At 48.7% G+C, this 21,256-nt stretch overlaps 1 long non-coding RNA gene across 1 annotated transcript in view; it reads right to left on the bottom strand.

Moving 5' to 3' along the window:
* LOC143695274 (uncharacterized) overlaps positions 1 to 21,256 on the bottom strand; it is a 74,213-nt gene that overhangs the window by 9,412 nt on the left and 43,545 nt on the right. The window contains exons 3-4 of the long non-coding RNA XR_013184377.1: positions 18,010 to 18,250; positions 652 to 817 (exon numbers count right to left, since the gene is read on the bottom strand). This is a non-coding gene — a long non-coding RNA (uncharacterized LOC143695274). The remainder of the gene's footprint in view (positions 1 to 651; positions 818 to 18,009; positions 18,251 to 21,256) is intronic.

Below are 21,256 nucleotides of genomic sequence, written 5' to 3'. Positions count from 1 at the left end.
GGGTGGCATTCCAAGAAAACCCAAAGCTCTGACCTGCAGCAGGGCTGGGAATAGCCCAGGGCAAAGTTTATTCCAGGCTGGGTGGTGGCTCCACACCTTTGTTCACACAGGCACAGCCAGGATTTGGGAACAGCCAGATCCTGAGCAGCCCTGGGTTCCCACAACTCTGCAATTATCATTTAATTACAGGGGCTGCACCTGCACTGCCCTTTCCTGACAGTTAATTGTTCATGGAGAGAGAAGGGAACCCCACAAACTTTGTAATATCTGATGCACAAATGTCTCCTTAGAGCACCTGTGGCTGAGCAGGGGGGAGAGAACTTCACTCACTTGCACTGCAGATTTATTTCTATTTAATAAACCAAAGAAAAGGAAAGATGGGGATGAAGAAACCCACAAATTCTGCTAAATAACCTTGATTTTTGTGAAGGGAATGAAGGTGCCATTACCTCACACTGCCCTGCTGTGCAGCTCAGAGCTCAGCAGAGGCACCTGGGTTGGGAAATCAGAGCTCTGCAAGGCAGAAATGTGGTTGGAAGAGCAAAGCTCCAAGTCCCTCGTGTAAAACCACATGTGAGAGAGTGCAGAGAGCTTTGTGGGACTTCTCTGCAGGCTCTGTCGTCACTGCAGACAAACCATGAGACTCCTCACCTCCACTTCTCATTTTAGATGAAAGCCCCGCCAGCCCTGGTGTTGAAATCCAGCAGAGTTCAAAGCAGCTCAATGAACCTTCCTCATCACCCACTTCATTGTCTGCGGAGGAGAATTTCAAGCCACTTCTCTTAAAAGAACTGAGATGTTCCGTGGAAGGGGAATCCTGGTCAAAAACAAAGAAAAAAAATGAAAATCCCCTTTGTTGAACCCTGGGGAGGCGGTGGAGTCCCCATCCCTGGAAGTGCTCCAGGAACAGCTGATGTGGCACTGAGGGCTCTTTATCCTGATCCCAGCCCCAAGGAAAACCATCCCAGCTGGTGCCACTGCTGCCCTTGGAGGAGGATGGGAGCTGAGCTGGAATCCCCCCAGAGTCCCACTGGAACACATGGGGAATAAAATAGGCGCTATCCCATTAATTGATTTAAAATTAAATAATTTTAATTCCTTTAAAATTAAATTAATTTTAAATTAATTAACTTAAAAATGAATTTAATTTAAAAATCCAGGTGATGCTCAGGCTGTTTGCAAGTTTCCAATAATTATCAATAAATCCCAGCAGTGTGGGTGCACAAACACCCAGGAGAACTCTGCCCTTCAGAAAGGCTTGGGCTGGGCTGAAAGGGAAAAGTGCTGAAATTTGTTCAAATCAGTTCAGGTTTGGGCAGCTGAAATGGCCATACAGAGATAGGGAGGATTTTAGATTTCCTTGGGAACAGTTTAGAGTCTCACCATAATTATTAGAACATGAGGCACTCAAAGTTGTCCTGATAGATTTGGGGAGGGAGGCAGGGAGAAGAAATAAAGAAAATCAGAAAAAGAAAGAAACAAACAGAAGGAAAGAAAAGTAGAAACATTTTATGTAAAGTTTCAAAATCTGCTTTTGGGGAATCTTATTTTTAGGCACTTAAAAGCAAACTGCTAACCCAACCCATTCCAATCCATTTTGCCCGTGGTTCCAGCCTTGACCAGTTTTGATTGAAAATTCTTCCCAAATGTTTGGATCTCCTTCCCCCTTACTGAGGACTTTCTGGGGTAATGAAGCATTTGGTAAAAAAATAGAAAATTCCACCTTCACTCACAATTTCACTGAAAAGAAACTCCCTGGCTCAGAGTTTCGGCAGCGTTTTTGGTTGTTACCAACCTGTGGAGATGTAAAACTGTGCTGAAACCACAGAGTGAAAGAGGAAGCAGAGGGAGCATTTCCCAGGTAACCCCAGCACGTCCTCAGCCAGGAACAGCCAAGGCTGGGATGCCTTGGCAGGACCAGGGATCCCAGCAATTCCTGGGGGCTGGAAAAGCCCTCCCAGAGCCTGGAGTCCAACTTGTACCCAGCCCAGAGCTCCGAGTGCCACTCTAGGGCCACCTCCAGGGATGGGGGCTGCAGACCCCCATGGGCAGTGCCTGGGCACCCTCTCCTGGAAGGAATTGCTCCTGGATAATCCTGGAATTGCTCCTGCATAATGTTGGAATGGCTCCTGGATAACGCTGGAACTGCTGCCTGGATAACACTGGAACTGCCCCTGGATAACCCTGGAACTGCCCCTGGAATTGCCCCTGGATAATGCTGGAATTGCCCCTGGATAACCCATGTGTGGCTGCCTGTATAATCCTGGAATTACCCCTGGATAACCCTGGAAGTGCTGCCTGGATAACGCTGGAATTGCCCCATCCTGAAACTGCCCCTGGATAATGCTGGAATTGCCCCTGGATAACCCTGGAACTGCCCCTGGATAACCCATGTGTGGCTGCCTGGATAATGCTGGAACTGCCCCTGGATAATCCTGGAACTGCCCCTGGATAGCCCTGGAACTGCCCCTGGATAACCCATGTGTGTCTCCCTGGAGGGAGGTGCTGCTGCAGCCCCAGCCTGGGTCTGTGTGTGGGATCCCCCTGAGCCTGGCACTGCCCCCAGGACCCATTCCCAGAGTTTCTTTGGCAATCCTGGCACAGTTTGGCCCTGTCCTCGCTCTGCTGGCTCCTGCTGAGCTCCCTGGCTGCCCCTCCTTGGCAGGGCAGCTCTGTGGCTCCAGGGCCGTGCTGGGGTGCCAGAGGGGCAGGCAGGGCTCACAGGGCAGCTCTGTTATGTAATGGGCCAGGCTGGCTGCACAACTTCTCCCAGAATGGGCTGGGAGACCTGGCCTGACCTCAGAAGCCACAAGCCCGACCCTGGCTGCTGTCCCAGCCTTGTCACTGTCACCGTGCTGGGTGTGCCCAAGGACGGGCACCTCTGCGCCCCTGAGCTGGGAGAGCCCTCCCTGCCCATCCAGCCCAGCTGTGCCCCAGCCCTGAGTGCCACCTCCAGGGGACACCTCCAGGATGGGCACTCCAAACCCCCGTGGGCACGGCCTGAGCGCCCTTTCCATGGAGAAACTCCTGCTGGTGCCCACCCTGAGCCACATTCTGCAGAGTTTGCACTGGCTTTACCATTACAGACCACAATAAAGAAACTGATTTTCTTCATTTGCTAAGGAAACCTTTTCAACTATGAATTCCCAATCCTTCCCTTTGACATAAACCCCGCCACGTTCCACTGGACATTGATCAATCAATTCTTGTCACATATTTTCCATGTCAGCACTGTCCTGCACCTATGGATGGTGACTGGCACCAGTTTTGGATTTGGCTGATTTGGTTTCCAGGTGCTGAAGAATTGCAGTTATCTTTCTGCTCATTTAAATAACAGAATCTTTAACTCAGAATGAACAAAACCTTTGTGTTTAACTCCCCAGGTCAGGATTTCCCTCCTGTTATTTATACCTGAGACTTGAGGAATGGCAGTGGGAGTTAAAGTGGAGATTAAATACAAACAAAGAGGATTTCATTTCATAAGAAGCAAAGCTAAATGTACACAACTCAAAATTCTCATCAGTGCTTAGCTGGTGGCAAAGTAAAACATCAGAATAAAGTCTGAAGATGATTTCTTTTTAATAGAATTTGTAATTAGACAGAAAGGCACCAATTCTCTGCTACAAACTGCAGCTGTGTGTGTGAGTTTCATCCCCCACACCCGCAGCAGCCCTTCCAATGGAAGTTGTTCCTTTGGGCTTTACCCATAGTTAGTAATGGGCTTGTGGTTTCAGTCAGTTTTGGTGCTGCTCTGTCGGGAGCTTGCAGCACTTTCACAAAGCAAACCCAAACTGAAAGCACGGAAGTCCCAGCGGGTCACGTTGTCCCTGTGTCACCAGGATCCTCTGGGCACCCCCAGAGGGGGCAGAGCCACCCACAGGGACAGAAAAGAGGGCAGGGAGGAGTCGTGGCCACCCCTGGAATGAAAGGTTTCGTTCCTGGCAAGAACCTGCTCTGGGCTGGCCTCGCTCCCTGTGCCCACCCTGTCCCTGTGCCCATCCCCTCCTCGCCCTCATCCCCCTGATCACAGCCTGGGCTCCATTCCCTCGTGGAATGTCTGAAATTCCCAACCACACCGAGTCTGTAATTCCTTTTCATTCCCTCCACACTCCCTTCCCTCGAGGGCATTCGGCTGAACCTCCTCTGCTGCAAAGGAAATAAAAATAAAGTTGCACGAAACACTTGACTTGAATCATGTACATTGCCTGAAATTTATACAGTTTACACCATGTTTTAACTTTTCCTTGTATTAAATGCCAGGCTTTGGCTTACCCTGTGTTTTATCTGCAGTGTTCAGCCAGACCCTCCCAAAGCTGAGTGAATTTCCAAAAAAGCCCAAGAGAAGCTGCAGTTTATTCAAACTTTGAATATTTTCTCTAAACTCTGACCTCATTAACACTTTTGAAGTCACTGCTGCCATCAGAAACTTCAGCTGTGCTGCTGACATTCAAATTGGGCAATGAATGCATTTCCCACCACGACTGCAAGTCTCACTCCTGGTGCCAACAAAACTCACATGACCCAGTGCCAGTCTGCAAGGCCTTGAGATGGCATCAAAACAAAGTCCTGCCAAGGCTTTTGTTAGGAAATGAAAAATTGTTCAAGCCCAAAGTGTGGCCAACTTCGGACCAAAAGAACTGAACTGGGGGGATAAACTCCAGGAACCTGCTCTGGACAAGGGGATTGGCTTTGGACAGCCCTGCAAAGGGCCCACAGCTCAGGCCAGGAGTTAAACTGGTCTTTTTATCCCACTGCTCTTTGTTCTGCTACTCCAGCACAGCCCAGCCTGGTGGGGGAACCTCTGGGATAAAGATTTGGGAAGAGAGGAAAAGCCTGCACTCGTGGTACAAATGGAATGAGATTTTCTCTCACTGTGGCAGTTGTGTTGTTTTGGAGGAAAAGGCAGAATTGGAGAGAGGAATAGGGAGTACAGGAGAAGGGAAAGGACCTTCCACTGTCCCAGGCTGCTCCAAAACCCAATGTCCAGCCTGGCCTTGGGCACTGCCAGGGATCCAGGGACAGCCCCAGCTGCTCTGGGCACCCTGGGCCAGGGCCTGCCCACCCTGCCAGGGAACAATTCCTAATTCCCAATATCCCATCCAGCACAGCCTGGCAGTTTTCAGCCATTCCCCCTCGTCCTGGCTCCTCTGATGGGCTCTGACATTCAGAGCCACCCAAACCATCAGTGCTGTCCAAGCTTGGTGCATCAAGAGCTAATTTACAGCAGAAAATGGCACCACTTCCCTCTTCCACTTCTGCAACTCCCCTCATTGTTTTAATAACCTCATTCAATCATTTTCACCTTCCCTCCAAGAATTTCACATTGACAGTCTCGGCACCCTCACAGTCCCAGGGGGGATTTACCAGGGCATTTGATATCGCACAATTAAAATACTGAAAGATTGAGATACCTGACTAAAGGAACACAAACACACCATTTGTTTCTGTCATGTGCTCCAGTTACAACCTCAGTCTCTTCTTTTAGGCAAATAACTTTCAAAAGGGGAAAGAAATGCTACAAAGAGTTTCCACCATCGAGGATGACATTGTGCCTTTTACCCCGGAGTGAGAAATTCACTCCCAGCTTTGATCTGCAGGGTCTGATCTGCCTGGGGAACATCACAGAGAGTGCAGCAGCTTCAGGGCACTCTCTGATGGATAAATCCCCATTAGAGACTCAGACCAAGGGTGAGCTCACTGGCAAGACTAAAGCTCCTAATTCATCTCAGAATGAACAAGCTCCAGAGCAATTCCTTAAAAAATGTACAGTCAGTCATTTCCTTCAGTCTACTTCCCCTTTTTGTCATTTTCCCTGTATTCAGTTCAGGTTTTTGGCTGAATCAGAAGCCTCTGGGCAGTTGTGCCCCTTCCAAAGGCTCTGCTGGGCATCCACCCTGCAGCTCCCCTGTGCCCAAAGGGCTGCCAGGAGCCAGGGCCTCAACAGAGACCTGGCTTTGCTCCTTCTCAGGGCAGACCAGCAGGAATTTCTCCATGGAAAGGGTGCTCAGGCCTTGCCCAGGGAGGTTTGGAGTGCCCATCCCCACAGGTGTCACCTGGAGGTGGCACTCGGTGCTCTGGGCTGGGGACAAGGGGCACAGCTGGGATTCCATGGGCAGGGAGGGCTTTTCCCACCTCAGGGATTCTGTGAGTTGGTTTAACAGCAAACTTGTGTGCACACTGTGGCCTTAACTCCATTGCACTGAGAGAAACCAGAGGCACAAACCAGGTCCAGCAAACCCAGGAGCTCCTCCTTTTCCCAGAGGTTTTCCCCATTCCCTGGGGTGCACCAGGGCAGCACCAGCCCTGCAATCCCCCTCAGAGCACTGGGGGCTGCTGGAAGCAGAGCAAACCTGTGAGGTTGGGGTTCCCTGTTCTGGGGGTGCCCCAGGCTCCTCCTGCAGCAGCTCCAGGCAAACCCTGCAGGGTCTCAGCTCCCTCCCTGTGCTGCTCCTGACCCCAGACCAGGCACACCAAGCCCTCATCTGCAAGGGCTGCTCTGAAAATGCTGCATGGGAGAGGCTTCTCCTTCCCTCTGCCTCCTGCTCACAGCCCCTTTATCACCCTGCCTGAAAACCACCCCCAGTTACAGCTGGCCCTGCTTTGCCAGCCCTGGCTCAGTTGTTGGGTGATTTTCTCATCACTCAGCGGCAGATCCCAAACAAACACATCCCCAGCTTTGCTTTTAGCAGTAGGAACATCTCTGCCAGCATTGAAAACCTCACCAGGGTGAATGTAATTAACCCTCCCCTCTCCCCTGGAGGTTTCCCTGCTGCTCTGTGCATCCCCCTGCTCAGGCCCTGCACAGCTCCTCTCCCCCAGCATTCCCAGGGCACAGTCTCAGTTCTGCAATGTTTGCTCAGGAGGCTTCCAGGCTCAGACAGTTTTGACAAAATCAGCGTGGTTTGAGGAGGAGAAAAACCCACAGACACGAGCACAAAGCCAGAGACATGGCATCATCTTCCTGAGGTGAGCAGAAATTCCATGGCTGCTCTCAAGTGTTTATGAGAAAGAAACCCTTTTCATTGAAAAAGCTTCTTGTGGAGACTCATTTCAAACAGAGAGTGAAATGAGCTCTCAGCTCCTGAACCCTCAGAGCTCAGATTTTGTGCCATAAAATTTTCCAGTGTGGAGGTGGCTGTCCCAGGCCCTGCATGTCCTGAACCACAGCCTTCAATGTCTCTGGAGCTTTTTTGGTGCATCCCACAGGCTCCATACATTGACACTTTACCTCCTCTCTGCCCCAACAACCTTTGATTAGAAGGTATAATAACCAAAAATGGCTTTGAAATACCAAAATAACTTATTTAACAGGGTATTTTTTTTAAGCTTCAATTTCTTCCCATTATTGCTTGCCATGAAGTGGAGAAGTGGGGCAGGGGAGCACTGATGGGTGAATCTTTTCTCTTAAACCTTCTCCTGCTTTTTACTAAATTGAAATCAAACTTACCCAGGTTGGAAGTCCAGCCTTGCCTTGGGGAACCTCTCTGGCAGAGAACCAAGGAGAGATCCCTGCTAGAAACAGGAAATTTTGGGTCTTGTCCAACCAGAACAACATTTCTGGGTCTGAGAGTCCCGGGAGAGCCCTGAACCAAAACGATCCCTCCTCACACTCCCCTTTAACTCCTCCTTTGCCCCCAAATTTGGGCACCACAGGATGTTCACCTCCCCCAAGCAGGGTGGGTTCGGAGCACCTGGGTCCTGTTATCCCTGAACGCTGGGAAGGGACCTGCAAAGCAGAGTTTTCACACAGGGCAAAGCAAGATCAGCAGGGTACAACGAGGTTAAAGAGAAATATTGTACTAAAATGTACTAAAAAATACTAATGTACTAAAATGTACTAATGTACTAAAAAAAAAGGCAAAGCAGGAAGACCTTGAATTCCTCCCTTTGGCTGCTGATGCTCGAGGGCTCAGCCACTAGAGGGAAATGTAAGATCAGGGAAAAGGGAACTTCATCCTCTCCAGCTGGGGCTGGCCTTTCTTTCCAAAACTTCAGAGTTCAGTGACAAAGTGTATTTGGTTATTTTGAACACTGGGTAAGGTTAATTAGGAATTTCTGGACCTCTGGGACCAGCTTCATTACAAAAATTAAAAACCTAAATCTTGAGCAGGAAATTGAAGCTCTGGGAAATGGTCAGCTGGTAAAAATGGCTCTGTTGGCACAAAGGGAGCAGGGAATGAATCCTGAGCACTTTTCCCTGACTGGGGGAGAAGAAAGGGGCAGATTTGGTGCCAAGGCCGAGGTGCTCCAAGTCCCTGAGCAGCACTTTCCCCCCAGGCTGCAGCTCCTGTCCTTTGGAGGAAACCTTGCTCCAGGAGAGCCTCCCCTGGGGAGGAAACCTCTCTTGGGCCAAACTGGGAGTGATCCAAGGCTGAGGAGAGTGGGATGAATTCCTGGTTTCCTGCTGTCCCCAGAGAGCCTGGAGTGGAGCAGCCTGTGCCAAAACGTCCCAGCATCTGTGCTGTGTTTGCTGAGCCCCAGGAGCAGCCTGGGCTGGGACCACTGAGATCCCTCAGTGCTGCCCCTGGAGGGCTGAGGGTCCTCTGGTGCCCCACCGGCCTGAATTTCAGGGGGAATAAATGCAACATTCCCGTGGATCCCATAGAAACCTCAGGCTTCATTCATGCAGAGCTGGCTCTCTCATTTAATGACAGCTCACAGCTTGGCATTGCCCCACCAAGCTTTTGTCTCATTTTCCTTTCCATTCCTCTCCAGGAAATTAGAAATCAAACATGGAAGTGTTTTCTGCTGCTCTGCTTCTCCCAAGACCGAGATGGGAGCGAGGATGTTCCTTCCTGTGGCTCCCTGGATAGGACAAAGGGCATGGAAACTGTTCTAGTGAGGGAAAAGCTGGCCAAGGACAGGTGAAACACGGCCTAAACCCCAGCACAGGAACTCCCTGGGGAGCAGAAACACCACAGGGGAGCTTTTCTGGCATTGCTGTGATGGGCAGAAAGTTCTCTTGTGCTGGGGCATCCCCTGGCAGGAATTCCAGCAGCTCTGGTGTCTCTCAGAGGGAGTGGGCTAAGGGAATCAGAGTTCAGAGTTTCCTCATTAGATGAACACTCAGAGCCAGGAGGGGACGAGTGAAGGTGCCTTTTCTCCCTTGCTCTGTGCTCAGTGACCAATCCCTGTGCTCAGTGATCACTTCCTGTGTTCAATAATCAGTTCCTGTACTCAGTGATCAATTCCTGTGTTCAATAATCAGTTCCTGTACTCAGTGATCAGTTCCTGTGTTCTCCCTTATTCTCAGTGATCAGTTCCTGTGCCCTGTGATCAATCCCTCTGCTCAGTGATCAATCCTGTGTTCTCCCTTGTTCTCAGTGATCAATCTCTGTGCTCAATGATCAATCTCTGTGATCACTCCCTGTGCTCAGTGCTCAGTCCCTGTGCCCAGTGATCAATCCCTGTGCCCTGTGATCAATCCCTGTGCCCTGTGATCACTCCCTGTGCCCAGTGCTCAGTCCCTGTGCCCAGTGCTCAGTCCCTGTGCCCTCTCCCTCTCACACACAGCAGCCCTGCTCCTTTCCCTGGGATCAGCCCAGCCCTGCAGGAGCAGTCCCTGGCCAGGAGCTCTGTGCTCCCTGCACGGAGCCCAGCTCAGAGCTGGGCACAGCAGGAGCTGCAGCAGGAGGGCTTTGCTTGGAGGGAGCCCCAGAGAATTCCCAGCTGCACCAGCCACATCCAGCAGCTCTATCCCCACTGGGCAGAGCTGCTGACATCTCTCTCTCTCTCTCCTGCTGGTCCCCTGCCAAACATCAAAAGCACTTTTCATGCAGAGCAGCTCAACAAAACTGACAGTGTGAAGTGAGGGAGGCCACAGATGAATGAGAATGGCACAAGATCTAAAACCCACTTGGAGCTGTTGAATTCCCCCCAAGGAAGCAGGGAAAGCTGCTTCTGCTTATTCTGGTTCATTTGGTTCTGTTCTTCAGCTTTTTCCCTCAAAATCTGCATTTTGCTTTAAGGCAAAGCTGCAGAAATGGGAGGTGGTGCTGAGCAATTCCTCTGCTCCCCTTCTCCTTGGGCTCATTTTGTCTGTTTGTTGTTATCTCCTGAGCTCCTGTCAGCTCAAAGGGAGCAAAGGCATTGTCAGCTTTTAATTTCCTCATATGAACACTCCTCTTCCAAAACCACAAAAAGCAGCTTGGATTTTAGGGACAGAAATGGCAGAAGGGAGCAGTTGTTTTGTTCTGTAACATTCTCCCTCAAAACCCCCTCATTCCTCACCAGCCCCTGCAGACTATTTTCCCTCGTGCTATTTGATTGGGGAAAAAAAAAATCTCTAAACTATTCCTAGTCACTTGAGAAAATAGTTGTCTGTGTATTTTGGGCATTGATGTAAAAGTGATGTACATTTTCCATCTCTCCACTAACCCCACCCTCATCCCAGAGCCACCCGAGGGTTGCTGCCTCTGTCCTTTCTTCCTCTGCTCTTTATGGGACATCCTGAAATTTTTATTTCTCTCAGGGCTGCTGGTACCACTTGGAAAGCTCAATTAACACAGGATTTTTTTTTTTCCTTGTGCCCAAGGATTTTTTTCCTGGGAATCTCTGTCCCCTTCAAGCCCTTTTAGTCATGGTTTGGTGAGTGCAGCCTCTGCACCCAGGAAGTTTCACACACTTCTGCAGAAGGATCATGAAACTGAAACCTGCTGGGCTTTTGTGCATCAGGGAGGAGCAGAGCCCTGAGAAATGGCCCAGACAGAGGCTGGGGTGATAAGTGGGGCCTTACCTGTCTGTGATTTTAACCTAGAAAATTCCTTCCCTGTTGGAGGGAGAGAACCTTTAGAAAGAACAAATGGAAAGCTGTAGGAAGTGCAGGAAGGTCTTGGGAGTCAGGAGGAGATTGTGCTAATACCAAACTTTGAATTCTTCATTAATCCAGGATGAGGTACTGAAAAATCTCAGTTTGAGCATCTCAGTTTGAAAAGAACAGAAGCAGTCTGCACTTGTGTGTCCCTTTAGCCACTGCAGAGCTGAACTTGGAGCAGGGACTTTGGAGATGCTCAGAGGCTCCTCTTTCCCTCCCTGTGTGCATTTGCACTGCACTGACCCTGTTTGAAGGACACTTCCCACTCCCTGCTGGGATGGACCAAGCAGGGCTGTCACAACATGCCTGAAATATCATTTCTAACATCCTCCTTCCTCCTGCTGTTGCCTCCTGGAATAAAGCTGTGGTTGGTCACTCCTTCCCTCCAGGGACACGGGGGAAGGTGATTTACAGAAGGCAGATGAGAAAGGTTGAATAAATGTCTCATTTAGGGCCTGATTGTGCTATTGTTATTCATGAAGAATCATTGCTTATTCCCACCAGGACCTACTCCTGGATTAGCCTCGACCTTAGCAGAAAAGGCCTTAAAAGGTGATTTTTGGCAGGAGAGAGCCCCTCTGCAGTGCAGCAGGGCTGGAGCTCTGCTCGGGGCTGGAGGAGCCTGGGCTGCCACAGCTCCCTGGGAGCCCCTGCATGGGCTGGCACCTCCTCAACAGAACATCTCCAGCATTGCAGGGGGAAATGAGAGGAGCTGATGGGGCTGAGAGTGCTCCTGAGTCATCACTGCAGGTGCTGAACCACATCTGACTGCTCCAGTCAAATGATTGCTCCCATCACCTCTCACCTGAAAACACAGTCCTGAGCTCTGGGATGTCCTGGGGCAGATGGACACAATCCTGAGCTCTGGGATGTTCTGGAGCAGAGGGACACAATCCTGTCCCTGAGCTCTGGGATGTCCTGGAGCAGAGGGACACAATCCTGTCCCTGAGCTCTGGGATGTCCTGGGGCAGATGGACACAATCCTGTCCCTGAGCTCTGGGATGTCCTGGGGCAGATGGACACAATCCTGAGCTCTGGGATGTCCTCGGGCAGATGGACACAATCCTGTCCCTGAGCTCTGGGATGTCCCAGAGCAGTTGGACACAATCCTGTCCCTGAGCTCTGGGATGTCCCAGAGCAGATGGACACAATCCTGTCCATGAACTCTGGGATGTCCTGGGGCAGATGGACACAATCCTGTCCCTGAGCTCTGGGATGTCCCAGAGCAGTTGGACACAATCCTGTCCCTGAGCTCTGGGATGTCCCAGAGCAGATGGACACAATCCTGTCCCTGAGCTCTGGGATGGCCCTGCTGGGACCTGTGGGGTCCCTCCCAGCCTGAGCCCTCCTGGCATTCTGTGGGCAGAGAGAATCACACTGATCTCCAAAATATTTTGGCTAATTGAGCAGGAAGGACTCAAGAGAGAGAGGGACCAAGTTCCTATTCAGGTGCTGAAATTTAATTTTTTCAATTTATCTCAGACTAAAAAAAACCCCAACAAAACAACAAGGAAGTTCTTATAGTGAGGTTTCTTTGTTTCCTCTGCTGCTGCTCTGCTGTGATTTAAGAAGTTTTTAATCTCAGCTGCTCAGTGCTCTCAGAGCCAGCCAACACCAGCCCATTCCCATGGAAATTCTCCTGCCTGGAGTGTGGAGCCAGTCCAAGCCTGGCAGGAACAGGGAGGGACTCACAAAGACTCAGAGAAATCCCAGGTTATTGGATTTGCTAACTCATTGCACTTTCATTTGCTAATTAACAAGCTCAAGGGAATGAAGAAAAGCCACCACCAGTTAAGATTCTGACCCCCTGCTGCTCTTGTTTGCTGTTTATTGGATAAAATCCAAATTTCTCCGTGGTTGCTGAGCTGAATTTTGGAGTTGTGGGTCAAACTCTTTGAGCAGGGCCCATTCTGAATTATCCATCCTGCAGAACCCTTCGTGCAGGGCTGCAAAGCTGTCACTAAACACGGAATTAAATGTTCCCTTCAGTCACCCTGCACCAAGCACTGCACATTTCCCTGCCAGGAAGCAACTTCTGCTTTCCTGGGAGATGGGGTGCCCAAGGAACTCAGTGGAGGCCCAAGAACACCTGGACCATTCCTCAGGGATTAAAAACGAGCTGATCTGCAGCTCAGCAAGAGCACACAGGTCACCATTAACAATCTTTGCGTATTAATGAGGGAATTTAAGCCCTGTTGGCATTCAGAGCTAACTGACTCCAAGTGAATTCTGTTCCTTCCAAGCTGAGCCTTTGCTAAGCTGCAGAAAACAGGCAGGAGGTGCTTTTTGTTCCTTTTTCCCTTTTTCCCCCCACAGCTGCTCCGTGCTTTGCTGTGAAATCTGCCTGAGCCATCTGGACTTGTGTTTCCAAAGTGCCCCTTCAGAGGAACACTCAGGCAGGTTCTGTTTTTCCAAATCCACAGAGCTCATCCAAAGGAACAAGGAGGGAGGAAGCTGGAGTGCACATCAGAGCAGCCCTGCTCTCTGGGAAATCCCACCCAAGGCCAGGACAGCTCTTGCAAGGATAAATCTCCCTCAGAGCTCCCTGCCAATAAAATTAGGTGTGAGTTACTGATGGACTGAGTCACTGAGCACACTGAGGGCTTGAAATGTTCTCCTGCTCTTAGATGGAAAATGATTTATCAATTCAGAATATTTTTTACTTAGGTTACAGATATTTTCATAACATTTGAAATGAAAACTGACAATGGGTTGATACAGAAATACAAGATTTTGCTTGAAACTCAGATTAATTTCACTCCTTGGAGTGGGAAACTGCAAAGCCTTGATTCGAAATCCCAGATCCCTTGTAAAAATCCCAAGATCCATTAACAGCTTGCAAGCTGTGCAGAGCCTGTTGGAACAGCTGGGATCAGTCCCTGAGCTCCTGAGCATTTTCAGTAAAACTTTGGGCTTTCAAAAAGGCTCTGAATAATGGCACTGGTAAATACTTTGCAGTCAAATAATAACAGTGCTAAACAGAGCTGTCCATTTCTGTAGGAGCCCCCCAGCACTTTTTGGGGTGGGAGCTCTGAAGTGGAGCAGTTTGGGACAGGGAGCAGGAGGAGCTTCAAGCCCTGGGTGTGCAAAGGCAGAGCCAGGAGAGGTTTTGGCCCCAGCCTCTGGGTTTGGGTGGAAAAGGCTTCCAGGGAGAAGGTCTGGAGCAAATCCTCCAGGACCTTCTGCCTGGGGATGGTCCTGGTTGCGTTTCTGGCTGTTACTGACAAGAAATAAAATCAGGCAACAACCAAAATCAGCTGCTGCAAGAACCTTCCTGGGGTTTGGGTGCTGTAAAAATCCCTACTGATAAAATAAGACCCATAATTTTTGGACCTTGTGGTCCCAAACCCTGTGGTGCTGCTGAAATCTTCCTTTGCTTGGCCTCCTGAGGTTCCTGGAGGTTCCCAGGCATTGGGAAGAGCTGCAGGCACATCTGGGACAATCCCTTCCCTGCACACTCCCAGGATTTCCTTGCACTCTGCATTTATGGGATTTTAGGTCCCTTCCAGCCCAAACCATTCCATATCTGCGATATGGAACAAAAAATTGGGTACAAAAATGGCTTTTTAAAGCCCCCTCTGGCCACAATGGAAATCAGGAGATTTCACTCCTTTTCCCCCATCCCTTCCATTTCCAAATGTTCTTAGCATGTACTCATTTCTTGAGCTCTAACTCTGTAAAAATGCCTCAACAGATGAAAATCAGACCCAGGTTAATGAGACAGCCAGAGCCAAGGAATTCTAGAGACAATACAGACACAAGTGTCTACTTATTGCAGCCAGGAGTCGTTTTCTTGTTTCCCTCTGATGGATTGAGGGCTTTTTCCCCTGATCACAATTGAGTGTACAATATGTTAGATTGAAATTAGAATATATTAGCTTGCAGCACCCCTCAGTTTATTGTCAGGATGAGATTGTTAAGCAGTGATTCAGATTGATGGGTTTGCAGCAGAACCTGCTGCAGGAAGGAGAGGCAGAGGGACAATAAGAAACAATTTTAAAGGGAAAGCATTTCTCCTCAGCAGCTCAGCAGACAACAGAGAAATCATTTAAACCATTCCCTAATCTGGAATTTATATTCCTTCCTAGGGCTACTGAGAGAATAAGGATTTTAAAGGACAAGAATGGATTTTAAAGGACAAGAATTGCTTTTAACTCCTAAAGTTTCCCACAGCACACACTCAGGACTCAGACAGACACTGTCCTGTGACTGACAGTCCTGAGATGGACATTTCTGAAAGTGCATTTAGCCAAGCTTCCTTCAGTGCCCCTCAGCTCAGTGAGTTGCTGTTTCTCCTCCCAGTGATTTTAACAATTCAATGTGGCTCTTCCCATTGAAAATGCTGATTTAAGTACAACCTAAAAACTTCTGTAAAGTTGGGAGATCTATCCTTGCATGTGTCAGTGTGGGTTAAAAATCCATTTTGTGAGGATTTTGGGTTTTAAAGCCCGTTTAAACCTGTTTCAATGGAAAAGCAGACAGATCTAGCACATGACCAGCTTTGCTGACAGGCAAGCAGCACAACAGAGGTTTGCCCATCCAGTTGTTCCCTCTCATCCCACCTGTCCAGCCCCAGGAACTCACTCACTCCTTGTTCATGAACTGCAGGAGGAGGAAAACTCAGCCTGAGCCAAACAACAAACATCTGGATTGCTCCTGGCCTCAGCAATCCTCACTAGGATCAGCCACTAACAGTTCCCAGAAGAATAAGATTTACAATGTTTTTCTTCCTAATGGTTTTTTTCTTTTCCATCTAAAACTTGTGTTAATGGATTAAAGCCTAATAAATAAAATCTCCTGGAAGTGATGATTAATCAGTTATGAGTTACTCAGACCTCTTGGTTGAGCAACTGAAGGGAAAGGGCCTCAAAAATCCTGGGTTTGAGCTGAGCTCTGCTGCTACCAGAGGCTGCTTTGGCAGAACACCTGTGCAGGTTAAATTCCAGCTGCAGGAGAGCTGCAGAGCTCAGGAAACCACAGGGAAAAAAATGGAATTATCAGGTTGGAAAAGGCTCCAGGACCCCTGAGCCCCAGCTGTGCCCGATGCCCACCCTGTCCCCAGCCCAGAGCACCGAGTGCCACCTCCAGGGATGGGGATCCAACCCTCCTGATTTGCTTTACAGGACAAACCCTGAGAATTTTCCATTCAGGAGTCACAGTAGTTCCATATTTTCTGCTTTGAGATGTTTTGCTGTCATACAGCTAAATATATCCACTGAACACAGGAATTACTTTGAACAACAGAAACATTTAATCACTTAAATGATAAAAATGCACTTTTCTGCCACTCTCCTCACTGCACAGAAATTACAGTTGGAAAGGACTTTAAAGCTGAGGAGTTTCTCTCCTTTACAAATGAAGTCTCTTGGCCTTGCAAGACTTTTCCCTGCATTATATTTACTGCTGGTTTACCCCAAAGGAGATAAAGCTCTCATAAATTACAGAGTCCCAGCACTTAGTCTGGGGGATAATTGGTGAAGTCTCCTGTGTCAGGAAGATCTTCCCAGCCCTGTCACCAAAATGTCTGAGGGATTAATCATCAATCATTAATCATTCATCAGCACAGCAAATACCAGAAATAGAAGCACACCAAGCTTTGCTCCTTTTTTCACTCTTTCTGTTGATAATGCAAAGTAATTGACATTAAACGATTTGACAGACACTGACTGGGCCTTGGGGTTGTTATGGATCAGGGCTCCCAGTGCCCCCAGATCTAAGGCAAATCCTGGCTCTCTCAGGAGAGGCTCCCTGAGTCCCCACCCCAGTGGTTTTCCAGGTTCCCAGAACATTTACAGTTGGTTGAACACCCTGGGACAGCTCCCACCATCCCAGGCTGCTCCAAGCCCCATCCAGCCTGGCCTTGGACACTGCCAGGGATGGAAAACGCTCTCATTCAAATACATGCAAAGCAGGGCTCATTTGGTTTGCAAATCTCAGCCAGGAACCCTCCCTGCAGCTCCTCAGTTCCCATGGGTTTCACCCTGGTCCCATCCCACAGGAGTTCATTCTTCTTTCTCATGGTGGGTGAGCTGTGCAGGAGCAACCTGGAATTCTCCAGGAGAAATCCTGCTCTGCCTCCAGGCCCTCAGCTGGGGCCACTCCCAGCTCAGCTCCAACACTCCCAGGGCTGCCAGTCTGTGCCTCAGGTTTTGGGAATGGGACAATGTCTGACTTTCCCTGTGAATTTCATGCATAAATATTTAAAAATATTAAAACTATTTCAAAATATAAAATAATAAAAATATAATATAATTATAATTATATTATATAAATAAAATATTATATAATAATATACTTTATAAATATAAAATATAAATATAAAGTATATTAAAATATGAATGTAAAATATTTTAAAATATAAAAAAAATATTTCAATATATTTTAAACCCCTCCCACTGGGGGGGCTGTGCTCTCCACCACCATCACAGGAATTTTATCAGTGCCAGGTTTGAGCACTCCCAGATGAAGGGGAGAGCCCAGAACCCCCAGTAAAAGGAGCTGACTGGTTCCATTCGTGGTGCTGGGCTGGGCACTGATGCTTTGGCTGAGCTCCTGGTGCCCCAGTGTCACCCAGGAGGGTCATCCCAGCCCAGCCTCACTGGGAACTGGGATGCTGAGAGCTCTCCCTGGTCAGGGCTCTGGTTCCTGTGCCCCCCAGCCTGCAGGGCACAGGTGATGCCACCCTGAGCTCCCTCAGTAAATGCCAGCAGAACAGCTCAGCCAAGGCTGGAACTGCAATCTAATGCATGCCCAGAAATTATCCCCTTTAGAGGTGCATATTCCCCCTGTTAATTGAAGAGCAGGCCCTGGGAATAAGCAGGTAATTGGTTGTGGCTGTAAATGATTTATTGGGCATTGTGATAAACAGCTCAGCTCTTGCTGCTCTCAGCCCCTCTCTCCCTGCTGCTCCTGCCAGGATAATTGGCCTTGCTTGCAAATCCATGTGGGTTGTACAAGATTATCTGTTAATGCAGGGAGATGAAATGTCATAAAATGAGAGGTGCTTTCAGGAACTCTTGAAAGTGCAGCTGTAAACACCAGACAGTGCCTTGAGGGCAGAGTCTGGAATTTCAGGATTTTTACTGATCCTAAAAGCTTCCCCATGGTTTCAAGTGAAGAGTTGTGACTCAGCAAAGGATTCACCCCACATCACTTCAGCTGCTCCAGGCTGTGCCAGGAAATGGCCCTGGGCTTACCTGGACCCAGGTGAGCAAACACAAACAGCAGAGCCAGGAGAGCTCCCCTGAACAGCTTCCCCCCTTTGTGAGCTGCTGCCTCCAGCTGCACCTCTCTGTGCTCCCTCAGAAACCAGACAGGACAGAGGGAGGGGATCCTGGCCCCAGAGTGCTCTCAGGAATTGTCTTTGCTGCTTCATCTGTGCACTCAGGGTGGCTCTTTCAGAGACTCTGCTGCAGCTCTGGGGAAAGGCACATTGATCTAGGAGAGAAAAGAAAGGGGAAAATGTGTTCAGAGGATTATCCAGGGCCTTTCTCACTCATCTTCCTGTGTGTTTTCATGAGATCCAGTGAAGGGCTGGGAACCAGGGCACAGGGTGACAGGAGGGGCCCAGGCAGCCCGGAGGGAAACATCCAAGAGGAGACTGAGAGTCTGCACTGGGCAGTGTCCCATAAATACCCTCTGCCACAGAAACCCAGTGACCACCCTGGTCTGAGGATGTCTGAACACGTTCTCCCACGTGCTGCCTGCCCACAGCTCTCCAGAGCAGTTTTCCAGCTGTTCTGGCCCTTTCCTGTTGTGCAACTCCAGCTGAAGGGTCAGGAATTATTGGTAGGGAAGAGCAGAAATCCCAGATGCTGTCAGGAATTGGGAATTATTTTTAGGGAAGAGCAGAAATCCCAGATGCTGTCAGGAACTGGGAATTATTGTTAGGGAAGAGCAGAAACTCCCAGATGCTGTTAGGAATTGGGAATTATTGGTAGGGAAGAGCAGAAATCCCAGATGCTGTCAGGAACTGGGAATTATTGGTGGGGAAGAGCAGAAAATCCCAGATGCTGTCAGGAACTGGGAATTCTGGGCAGAGCACCCCCAAGTCCTGACTCTGGTGGAGCATTCCTGGTTTCTCAGCCCAATCAAGAATATGTTCAGGTGAATTATTTCATGGGAAACACGAACACAAATGTGCCACCTGCCAGGGAAGCTGATGGATTTGGTGACAGTCCTGCAGCTGGAAGGGAGAGTCCTGGAACCCAACATTTCTGCAATTGTTTCCAATTATTTATTGAAAACTGCAGGCTTGTACCTGGAAAATCACCAAAGCTGCAACACAACTTCACCAAACTACCTTTTTTCCCCTCTCATTTTTAGAATATATTTAAGGATTTGGATCAATCCCAGGAAATGAAATCCTTCTGTGTCCCCCAAAAGATGGAGCAGCATTTCTCAGGGCACATCTGCACCCCCAGGGAATAAATGCTGTGTTTATCCTGGGGGCTCCTGCCCACAGAGGCTCCTCCTGCCCTGCAGACATCCCCAAAGAGGCCCTAACTGGGGTTATTATTCATGAGCTGAACCACACAACTCAAATCATCTCTGCCAACTTCAGGAAAAACCCCAAGGCCATCTCTCCCTAACCACTGTGATTATAATGCAGTTCCAAATTAGAGCATCAAAAGCCAATAAAAGGACATGAACAAGACAGACTGCCAGCCCAGAAAACCATAAATCCATGAAAATAGCACTGCTCAACAGCTGGCCAGGTTTAATTTTCAAATAAACAGGGGAACATGTCACCTCTTGTTCTGCTTAGCATTGATTTAATGCTTGAATTTTCATTTAAATCATTTCATTTCCAGAACTTTTAGGTCCATCAGAGCTCCAGCAATCCTGGGCTCAGCTCACCCAGGGATTGATCTGAGGCCACTCTACAAAACAGATTAATTGGGGATGATTGATTGATTGATTGATTGGGCCCTGCCTGCTGCACACACTAATTCTGGACCATTTAAAGCTCACAAGGTTTTCTGTTGGGATTCATTGACTTCACAGGGTAATAAGATCATGCCTGGGTGTTGAGCCAAGAGCACAGAACTGATGGAAGGAAGGGGAGACTGAAATCGTGTCAGAGTGGGAAGTGAGGAGCTCCTGCTCCCTTCCTGCTCAGACTGTCCCCAGCTGCCCCTTTCCTTCCCGTGGTAAAATGTGGGAACTGTCCTGACTTTGTGGCTTGGCAGCATTTGCATCTTGCAAATGAAAGGAAACATGAAATAACAACCATAAAATAATAACCACAAAATAAATAACAACCATGAAATAAGAGCCACTGTCTCCTCAGCATGCACCAGGACGTGCCAGGATCTGGATGCTGGAGAATAATCCCAATTCCACAACAAACAGGTGAATCTGGAATATCAGCCCTGGATGTGTGAAGTTTGGGAAAGCATCCAGCTCTCCCTGCTGGAATCCATGGATTTATTTTGTCTCAGGGACCCTGAACCAAAGTCTCTCCCATGCTCAGGCTGGGGGTCAGGGTTGATTTCAGAGCTGATTTCAGGCCCTGCTCTGCTCCTCAGAGGCCTCCTTGGAAGGTGATTTCTCTCTCCACAGCAGCTCCTGCAGCTCTCCACCACATCCTTCCCCAATTCCAGCTTCCCACCCCATCTATTTTTGGAACAGCCACTCCAAATTCCACCAAATTGCTCAAAGGAGCTGATAAATGCCCAGGGAAAAAAGCATTTCTGCTCTGAGCTCCAGCCTGGAAACTCTTCTGCTTTTCCTGCCACAACTCTGATTTCTGCCCCAGCCCCTGGCTCCTCATTTTCCTCTCCCACCAAAGTCAAACATTTCCTGGTCAGAGTTTGGGTCATGCTGAGAATTCCCTTTCACAACACTTGGAGTTCATTGGAAATGGAGCCCATCACCTGGCACGCCCCTGCCTTCCCCATAACACATCCCTGCAACTCCAATTAAACTGTTAATTGATGTCACTGCCCTCAAATTACCAGCTACAAATAAAAAGAGAAAATACAGGAGATTCAGAACTAATAAAAAATAGCAGCAGGTTTTCATTTCCAGCCTGGTGTTTGAATCCTTTCAGGACAACGTTACTACCCTGGCTGGGTGCCCAAGAATGGATGCCCTGATTTATTTTATTAATGATCTCATTGTCTTGGTGTGCTCTGAAATTGGGATACTTTCTCAAGCAAAGGCTGAACAACCAAGTATTAACAGGACTCCTGAGGCTGCCTCAGATGCTGGGGCTGGAATTCCTCAAAGCCTGACAGAAAGGAATGTTTCTCAACCTCTTCCTCTATAAAAACCCTCTTTGAAGGAAAAAAAAAAATATCACTTTTCTTGTGCAAGTCAAATTAATTTTCTTTTCTGGTTTATCAGGTTGATCTTTGCCTATCCTATTTCTCTGTGGCTGCATGATCAGGAGTGGAGAGGAAACCAAGAAGGAGGTGGACAATGGATATGGAACATAAA

Source organism: Agelaius phoeniceus, chromosome 15 (genome assembly GCF_051311805.1).
Source record: "Agelaius phoeniceus isolate bAgePho1 chromosome 15, bAgePho1.hap1, whole genome shotgun sequence".
NCBI lineage: Eukaryota > Metazoa > Chordata > Aves > Passeriformes > Icteridae > Agelaius > Agelaius phoeniceus.
Note: the sequence above shows the minus strand (reverse complement) of the source record. Positions and strands in the feature narration are given on the sequence as shown.